Consider the following 10,952-nt stretch of genomic DNA (forward strand, 5'->3'; position numbering starts at 1 on the left):
CATTTGATTATTTGTTTTTTCCACTTTCCAGCATCGACTCATATGTGTAGCAAACACCACAATTTAAATTGCTGGTCAGGGATTTATGAACCTATTATATCCATAACTGTCATGTTATCATAATGATTTTGTCTTTTAATGTTGCATCTTTGTCATTCTTTTTCAAGGGTTGCAATTAATAAACAAGCAAATTTGGTTAAGTTTAAAAAAGAAACAAAACACTACCACCACAATGTTGAGACTTTCTTTGAAACATAAAAATCATAATAAAGTCCAACTTATGCACCCAGTTATTTTAAATCACTGAAGATGTATGTTGCTTAATTATTTTATTTTTGTTCAAAAGCCTGATATGATATTTGTGTCCATAGCGGATGAATAAAAACCTGTGACTGCCAGGAAAAGCACCTTCAAATAAAATAAATTAGATTTCTAACCACAATCTGAGAACTTGTGCATCCCTGTTTTGTCTCCTGCATTGCTTGGCTGAGGTCTGCTGCAGGCGCTGCTGTTTTCTGGACTGAACTTATTAATTCTGGTGCCAAGTAAGACTGCTAGTGATTCAGTGCCAGAGAGAGTGACAAGGTCAGCCAGCCCATGATAAAACCATTCCAAAAACTTTACCCAAAATCATGGCATCACCATAATTAACCATGATTATAGAAAGGTGAAGGTTAGATAGTACATAATAAGCTCTGATCTGATCACCCGTGGTGATTAATTGGGAAAGATGATTACATTTGGGAGACAAAAGTCCACACACCATATGTTGACGTGGATAAATGCTTTTTGCGTTGAATATCTTACCTGTATGAACAAATTCACAGCCTTAGGATTTTGTTGACTTCCTAGATTTTCTTCAAGTCTTAAACTTATTTGAGAAATACAATCCTGCAGAGAAACACTTTTCACATTTGTGGTCTAGTTCCAGAAAACCCATAAATGTGTATTTTTTTTCCCTTCCATCAGATAGTCTGATGCAAAAAGTAAGAAAGGCATGCCCAGAGTAAGCAGTCCATCCATTTATTTTGTTTTGCCACACAGAGATTTTCCAGGAAATAGATCAATTAAAAAGAAAAATATATGGTTCCTAAAATTTTACTTTTATAGAGATCTCCTGGGCCTAACTCAATTTCAAACAAGGTTTGCTGAAATTTATTGTAGAGTTTTTACATAAATATTGAAGTGTGAACAATCCCAAAGCTGTTCAGACAATAAAAAGGAAATAACAGTTTTAAACTTCCTAATGTTTTATTCATAACACAAATAAAAGACTCAATACATGTATTTGATTATACTGAAGAAATATAGCATACTGTAGCAGAGTGACTGTGATGTTACAAATATTTTTTGTTCACAATTTTCAAGCATCTTGCAGCAGCCATTAATAAACTTTTTGAAACTGTCACAAGGGGAAAACACATTGATTACATCATGAGGAACATAACTCGCATACTTAGTTTAAAAACCTTAATTTAATTTAAGGTTTTTCTTGCATAATTTAAGGTTTTGGTTACTCACATTTAGTGTGTACCTTAGTATTTAATTTGTATTTTGTATTCTTTTGCACTTTTGCTTACTGTGTGTTATCTTTGTTTTTTGCCTGGGAGCTGCTGGTAACTTCAATTTCCTGAGGGAGTCTTCCCAAAGGATCAATAAAGTACAAGTCTAAGTCTAAGTCTAAGTCTAGTTAATTAAAAAGACACATTTCTGGGGTAAATACCCTTAGAGTTAAGGAGCATTATCTTATTATATATATATATAATAAGAAGAATGAAATGATATAAAATCAGTAAAGTTATGTTGCTCTTAAATTATATTAAGCCAATACATTGAGTCAGTTTTGTTTTTCAAACTTTGGATGCATGTTTTTCAGTGAGTTGAACCCTAACGACCTTCAGGATGTACAGATATTTTCATAAGAGATCATTGTTCTGTGTGGTCTATTCAACTCATCAAAGGCCAAATCAGTATGAATCACACTCCCTTCACTGTTTTTCCATTTCATCCCACCAACAAAGCTTAGCTGCACATGGATAACGTCTAACTGCTGTCTCCTCTCCACGCTGTGTTACGTTTCAGACACGCACCTGAATTTGGGAAAAGCATGCATGTGGTTTCACATTAAATAAGTATGAGTTGCCCCTCAATTGCTGTGGCATGCTTTACTCTGCCAAACACTTCTCCCCTGAAGTCATAACGCTTGTGATTCTTGTCAGCTATTCTTTGACTAATTCAGTGTGGTAGCTTACAGGCAAATATTCTGCACCAACCTTTCAGCGGTTCAATGCCTGAATACAGCAAACACCACTGTGGTTGGTGTGCTTTAATTATTTGTACATGACGATTCATAATCTGTTTTACTTTTCATTAACTTATAAACAACATGAACATTTTTTGTATTATGTTAGAATGGAGAATAACTCCAGACACTTCCTCTCAATATCAAGTCAGTATCTACTGCAACTATTTTAAGCAGCAATACCAAAGTAAAGTAAGCAAATTTCAAATGTTCAAACAGTTTTCAAATAAGAATGTGATAAAAAGACTGTAAAATTGTGCTAAATGTTATGATAAAAACATTGCTTTAATTGTAAAATATTGTGGGTATATTGTGAAGTAATAAAAGCTGAGGTGTCCATGTTTGTCATTTAGCAAATGATGGAAGTAATAAGGAAGCCTCTGCATTAGCTAATGGAAACATGCCCTTTACCATGTTTACTCTGTCATGAATTCAGAATTATCATGTTCACTTGATTAGTGTTTCTGATGAGCTCAGAGGATTACGCTAAGGTCCACAGTGCAGACACATGAAATATCAAAATCAAGAAAGGATTCCAAGATGGATAGATGCATGTGTCCTTTGTCGTGAGGATTGAGTCTGAGTGCTGTGCCAGTGTGGTTGATGGCTGGCTGCGGCTATGACTCACTCCTTCTCTGCTGCAGCCAACAGTCTCACAGTCACACACATACATATTTGCACCACAGCACAAATTTATCTGCATTCAGGTCCTAAAAGACTATTAACACTTAAGCTGTCGGTGTGAAAATAATGATGCAAGGTAGAGGTATGTGCTTTTTTATGTAACAATCCCTTTTTCCATCAGCTTGAGATATTTAAGGTGGAAAAACTAAAAGATGTGTATCTACATTTAATTAGATGAAGATACAACTAAAATAAATGAATGCCACGACAAGAGATGTGGCTCCTCCACGGCATGATAGATTATACATACTGCAGAATTACACTCCTTACTTTTTCTCTCACTTACATTCGAGCCAGGATTTCATTTCTTCCTGGTCTCAAGGGTGCTCTGATATATACAACCCGAGGCCCTGACTCACATACAAACTAAACACATATATAACAGCTTCCCAAGCCAATTACCTTGTCAAGAAAGAAAAACTCCTGATAATAACTTCAACATACAGTATGGAGAAAAAAAAGTTACGCTGGAAACATTTTTACTGCTGCTTCTACGAAACAAAAAAAGTCTCCAAGGACAGAACAAGCTGCTTCTTGTCAACAGGTTGCATATCTTTTTGAATCTTTCCAAAAATTCAAACATGCAGTGAATACACATGATTTATACTGTACATGACAAGGCTGAAAAATCTCGTCATTAACTCTACACATAATATGGACACTTGCAAACATAAACGAACGGACAAAGATGAAAAAAACCAGGAAAAATGACATTCCTGAACTAAGCTTTAAAATAAATGCTTTGCATACTTTTTACTTCCAAAATATGTCAAGTCATGTAAGCTGAAGATTTTTAGTTTTTTGCTATTTGCTGTATTGCATGCAATGTCGTGGAGCAATAACTTATAATTTGGAGGATATTCTAAAAACTAAGTATGCAAACAAGTGTATCCTTGCCCATAAAGCGGTGTCTCAGTTCAAAAATATTTTAACACTAGTTACACTATTGAATATGTACTTAAATGTAAGGAACAATACTTTGTGACGAAGACACAACACAGTTCAAGCCAGAATAAGTCACTAGGTTACATGGTTAGCATGTTTTTTAGTTAGAAAATACATTGTTTTGCATTATTTGTTTTTTTCTGTGTGTGTGCATGTGTGGGGGTGTATGTGTCCTCAGCCAGAGCAAAATGTCAGTACACATCTTCAAATTTCTGTATTTTTCTAAGTAACTGTTTTCTCCAAACATAAGCCTTTTATATTACTAATGATAACTAGCTGCTGCAGAATAGTATTTCTTCTAACAATACTGTAAAATAGGTGAATCGTTTCAAGTAAAAGGTAGACTATGTGTAGAAAAGTAACACTTTTAGCTGCTTCCATTCATTGCCTCTATGTTCAAAGCAACAGCACAGCTAAACACACACTGATGTCTTAAGAGGAAAGGAAACTATCACTCCCAATACATCATTATAAGTAAGAATGAAAAGATGAAAGAAAACTTTTTTTTAGTCAGAAAGACTTGATGAAATAGCAGAATTGGTCAGATTTTGTACATTCCTACTCTTTTGCTCCCCTTAAGGAAAGAAATGTTGATGGAAAAAAAACTTTGAAAAATTTTAATATTTTTTTATTTATTTATTTTTTACTTACAAATTTGTCCCAAAAAAATTTGACTAGACTTAGAAAATGGGTCTTTCAAAACAAGTTTTTTTCTCTTGCCAAAATATATTTTTTCACTTGCATTTGAGGACTTCCATAATGTCTTCATCGGTGCTTAGGGATATTTTATAACTGTGTTAACCAAGCTTGCTGGATTGACAGACAGATTTGAAGCAAGCCAAGCACAGGCAATAAAGACGCCAGTCGCTCTCCCTATTGCCAGCCTGTAACTTTTTTTGCAATTTAAACCTCCATCCAGTAGAGGAGTGTTAGGAGGTCAAACTCAATTTATGCATTTCTCAGACAACCAAGAAGGGAAACTGAAAATGAATCAATTACCTCAGCACATCACCAAGAGTAGCCCAGTGTTTTATGACAAATAAAGGAGACAAATGTGTTCAATATTCTCAGGTCTTTGTCAAAAATTGCCAAGAAAAAAGTGCACTCGCATATTTTAGCTCTTTTTAATAGGACTTGTGTTCATGGATGGACTCTTGACTAATCAAAGTTTCATAATTAGAGTTTTAAAAGGAAGCAAAATAAATACAGTGCATCATATTTCACTATTCTGTCTTCTAAATGAGCATATCCACATGCTATGTTATGCAAATATCCAAACATTTTAGGCAACCAACTGCATAATCTGACCAAATTACATAAATTCAAGCCACAGAGCTAGATGAGAATTGCGGTAGGCCCTTTAATGTGTCAACAGCACAGTTACTGGGGAGAGCCTACAACTTGCATTAAGATTCAGTTAGTCCTGGGACCTCCAACAAGACTTCCCTTTAATCAGTTCCTGCCAGGAGAGAAGACAGCCACCATAACCTTTATTCAGCATGAGCCCAGGGCTGCCCTCTTAGACACAATCTCTGCCAGAGACAAACTTCAAATGAAGACAGATCTACCTTGCTGTCCCACTGTATACCCACAAAATTGTCTGTTGTTTGTCCTTTGGTTTGCACTCTCCTCCCCTCTTACGTTTCAATATTGCCCTTCTCTCAAAACAGGTTAGCAGAGTGTCAAAAAGCATACACCAGGCCTGTCTGTGGGCAATTTGTTACAGTTTAGCAAGAGACATAGTGGCAAGGGAGAGAGCAAGCGTGTCACTGTTCATTTTAGGATGCCTGTCATCAATTTTGCAAACCAGCTAGATTTCGATTTCTCCATTTCCCCTTAATTTAAAACTCAGTTTACATCTAAATATGACAGCTGGCAGTGACTGTGCCACATTTTGATCTCAGCCAAAGAAATCTTTTCTCACTAGGGAGTTTTGCATGAATGTTCTGGTATTTGAAGTGTACTTTAAATAGCTGAAAAGTATACTTCATGGAAGAAAAAACATGGGATAACATATAAACTAGCACATTCTATTTCAAAGTTTTTGATCAACATCTGGTTAAAGGCATATATTTTTGCAGTTATGTTTTAAAATTATCAGTAACTAAAGATTTTCTACTTGCAATATTTATGAAAAAAATCATGATTCTTCTGTGAGATATTCCATCTTCTTTTTCCTCATGTTTTGGTCATGTTCTCTTTTCAGCAAAGTACACTTGGAGCATTGGAGTATTACTCATTTTTCACATTACTATAAAACACAAATTAGTCAGCTGTGTTCTTCAGTTTGCAGGAGATGTGCAGTAAGTTATGTAAATTCTACAAAAACTAAACCAATTGTTTTGCCTGATATGATCAACCAGCAGAGGCTTTCATTATGTGAAGCTGGGCTTTTCTTACTGTTACAATCCCTTGCACAAATACAAACGCTTTCACATTTTGTGATAAACCTCAGCTTGTTTATATTGGGATTTTAAGTAAAACACCAACACAAAGTTGTGAAATAATGATTAATGGAAGGAAAGACAATATATAATTTTCAAATGTAAAGAAAGGAGTGCAAAGGTGGCAAACAGACAATACAGGTTATGTAGGGCAACACTATGCAATTACACCAGGACTTTGAATGGGCCATTACATGAACATTCTTTGATGGAAACCATTAGCCTGACTATTGACCACTGACTATATGTTCAGGGTTGTTGTCCTGCTGAATGTTGAACTCTAGACTAAGCTGTTTTGCAGCCTTTAATAGGTTTTATTTGAGAAATGCAATGTCTTTAGCTACACCTATTTTCCCCACAGTTTTCCTCTTCTGCTGAAGAAGAGTGTCCTCATGATGCTACCATAACTTTCTACAGACTGAGAGTGTGTTCAGTTGGTCCTCTGCCTAACAATTAACATGCACATGTGGGTCTTTCTGGCTTTGTTCTAGCTGCTCTTCTACTTGGGCTAGATCTGTAGAGTGCAGAACTAGTTTTTTTTTTTCTGTTGACAGATTCTTTCACCTGGGTTATGAAATCCGAATCTTTGAAACTCACCCAGAGTTACCATGGCCTTATTTGGCTACTTCTACAATGAGTAAACAGTCAGATGAGGTGGCCTAACAATTTTTGCTAGGTTTCCATTTTCTGTCAATAAATTGAACAGCGCTGAGTGAGATATTTGGTGTATTTCTCAAAACAGCCTTTCAAGCCTTTACATAGCATATGTGCTGATTAAGTGAGCTCTTACAGAAATTGTATAACTAGATTCTATTGATGAGAACCAAAATAGAAACATTTCATGCAAATGCATGCCACACTTGTCCGTTCTTTAAAAAGTAAAAAGCATGTATCATCTTCCTTTTACTTTGGGACTGGTCTATCAAAAAATCTCCAATAAAACACACTAAAGTTTGTAAATGTGAAAAGTATGAAAACATGTAAGGGGTGTAATCACTCCTGAGACACACTGCAACTATATCCTTATTTACAATCCAAGTACAGAAGCTCCAGTTTTCCCATGTGTTTTTCTGACTGCAGAAATAGTCATCAGTGAGAGTTCAGCCCAGACACCTTTAAAGGGTTGCAAAAAAACCCCCCAAAAAACTGGAAAGTGGTCATTCAAATGTTGGAGTCTAATTAGAATAGAACCAATGGTGAATGTGTGCGGAAAGTCTAACAAGGTCGTTAAATACTAGACTTTACATAAGACGAACCTTCATCACTATGAGAACTAATTACCTGTCTTTCTGCCTCTTAGATAAGAAAGCAAATATGACTTTTACAAATGACACGTTTCTCCAACTTTACAGTACATCACCTTCAATAGACTTGGTGGAACAAGATTTGTGCATCAATATTTTAATATGTGGCAGGCAAAGAGATGGAAACATTTCTCAGACGGAAAATGGCCGGCCTCCATTGATTTGCCACTGTGTGAGGACATGGGATGCTTTAATGAGGTGCTTTGTCTGTGTTAGTTTTGCTCTTGGGAAGGGAAGTAGTAGTACACATGACCTTTCAGCAGGTCACCGGGTCCAACTGCTACTCCTTTAGATTAAATCGCTCCTCAGCATGAAAATAGCTTTTTTTTCCACCTATTTGCTACAAAGCTGCACTGCTGGGTTTGTCAGTCCAGCAGTGTAGTATTTGAGCAGACTCAAATATATTGTGATAAATTTAGGGTGGTAAAAACAAGATATAGTACTTCCAATTCAGATACAGAGTGATTGTCATATCTTGCTGCATATGCAGCTTAAGAAATCTGAGAGGATCCAGATGGTTAAAGAGCTAAATAACACTTCAGCAGAACCCCTTGTCTGTGTTGTGTTTTTGTCTCGACTTACCTCTCCCTACAAAGATTCTCTTTTCTAGTTCATATAAAATGCACACACTTTCATTCTTTTAAAATGCAAGTGGCCTAAGATTACATTTAAAATTCAATGTAAAGGCTTATGTGGTGTGAAACAGTATATACTCCTTACATATTTATTCATATTTCATTCTGCAACTTTTAACTGCATCACTGCTTGAAAACAATTAAATCAATTAATTAATTGTAAAATCTGACTAGATGCTGATTTGATTCTCAGTTTTGGGTCAGGAATGCATAAAGCAGTTGGAGCCAGGAAACGTCCCCGCGAGGACTGGAGTTCAACACCCATAATAGTAGGATTTTAAAAGAGATCTTTGTTATGTTTAGTGCTGTTTTTTCAGCTGAATGCATTCTATGTGGAGTTACCTTATTTGAGCCTGTCAGGTGAATTAATTTTGCCAGCTCAGCTGTAACTCTTCAGCCCCCCTACAGTCAAGCTCTTCCAAAAGTGAGCTACAAAGAAAAGATTTTGCATCAGATGAGCAGCAGTATCAAAAACAATATGTTATTTTGCTTTTAAAGTTCTTACCTTCTGCTGATCTGCCAAATCATCTGATGAGGTGGAATAATACAAACGACAGATTTAACCATGACAACTCCACATGGAAACACTGATATTGCTTGGCTGGGAAAAAAAAACTGCACCAAAGAAATTGTATCCTGCTAAACTATGCCACTAATATGAATAGTTTAAATTGACGTTTTAAATGGCAAAAGTTTAGTCAAACAGACAGCATAAGTCTTACTGGCTGTTAGCTTCATCCATTACATTTTTCTGTTAACTCAACAAAATCTCACTTCAAAAAACCTGGAACAACTCTTTAACCTTAAAAGTGCTTGTTTTATGTAGTAAGACAATGACTATCCACAACACTTCAAAAATCTGTGGCAAGATCTGTCGTGGCTCAGTTAAAACAATTCTGCAAAGATGAGTAGACCAAAATTTTCCCACAGTGATGTAAAGACATGGTGACAAATATCGCAAATGCCTGATGGAGGGGCTCCAACCTTGATGCAACAAGGGCAAATTTGTGTGACTACTTATCACATTTGTAATAACGTATCACAATTCTTGTATTTTTATGTACTCAAAGTAGTCAGAAATTAGTCAGATGAAACATTTAAATGTGACTGGAAGCAAAATCACAAGACCCATAGAGCAAGGACAAATACTTTTTCACTGCACTGTACATCTTGAGTAGATACAGCAGGAAATTGTCAAAAAAATGACAGCTGAAATATACCATTTCTCACAGAGGTCATCCTTTACACTGTTCCCATGTATTTTTCATCACTGTCATCATTTTTCAATTCATCTGGCCATAACCCTGGCACCTGACATTATCACAACCCAGAGGGTGCTCGGGACATTATAAATTCATGTGCCCTGTTGACTTTGGTCACTGCACCAGAACAACCACCTGCAGACTCTGAGCAGCAAGCCCACAAAAATAATAATGAGAAAGAAAGAAATTTTGAAATCTCAGTCAGAGTGGTCATTTGGGGAGTCCAGGGTTATAATAAGCACCTTCATTACCTGCAAAAAATATAGGGGCCTTCTCTTGGACACCAATTGTGAGCACCCTTAAATGTCAGAAAAGTATTTGTGGAGTTTTCTGATAATTACATGTGGGTGTGAGGAAAAATCTATATCTTATGGTACGTATAAGAATGTGCCTAAGGTTAGCTATGTGTTTTTTTATTCCCAAAATTATAATTATTTTGTTTTGCCAGCTATGTTTGGCTGGAAATGTCATATCCACATGGATTTTGCTGATTGGTTGCCCTTTCAGCAACTTTGTTTATTTCTTTGAAAAATGAAACTCCAAAAAATGAAAATGAATTCCATTTGTATTCTAGCAGAAATGACTGAGCAATGTAAGTCTCTTCTTTATTTTGTCACTTCAGACAACATCCCTTTAACATTTGTGAAGTTCATAATGTTTCGATTAGTGTTCATTCCTAAAATAAACAGGTGAAGAGATAGCAGCGAAATTTGCAATATGGAATGGTAATTTGTTAAGGCTGAAAAAAAAACATCACCTCTGCTGATTAAAATGCCACCACGTCTCCAGCTAGAGCCATCTGATAGACATAACCTTTAAGTGGGCCATTAGGAATATATTAAAAAAGACTAATTTCCTGGAACGATATGTCACTGATGAATTATTAAAACATCTAATCCCGGTCCGACTAACCATTCTCCTTCTTCTCCCCTAAAAAAAGATCTCATGTGATGAACAAGAAAATGACTTACAGATGAAAGCACTGAAATTCACACTTGTAGGATATGGATGCAGCCCGGATCACAGCCAACAAATCTCGTTAAACAAGCCCTTTGATGCCATTTTCTTATTGATCATGGCTCAGGTCTTGACCACTTTGCCAAGAATCCCCCACTAGTCTGGGTATTATGCAGGATAAGATGACTTTAAAATCAATGAATTGAGTGACCACACAGGGTTAAGTGCGGACCTTTAATTTTGCAGCAAAGATTTCACTCACAGGTATTTATTTTTCTTAAAACATGATTCTAACCATTATTTTTTTTCTATCTCTTTCCTGCATTTTGGTATTACACTACCTCAATATATAACACATAGGATCTGTACACACAAGGGACCCAGCAGCTGCCACATAAAGCAGCCACACCAGCTATGTG

This window comes from Xiphophorus hellerii, chromosome 6, assembly GCF_003331165.1.
Source record: "Xiphophorus hellerii strain 12219 chromosome 6, Xiphophorus_hellerii-4.1, whole genome shotgun sequence".
NCBI lineage: Eukaryota > Metazoa > Chordata > Actinopteri > Cyprinodontiformes > Poeciliidae > Xiphophorus > Xiphophorus hellerii.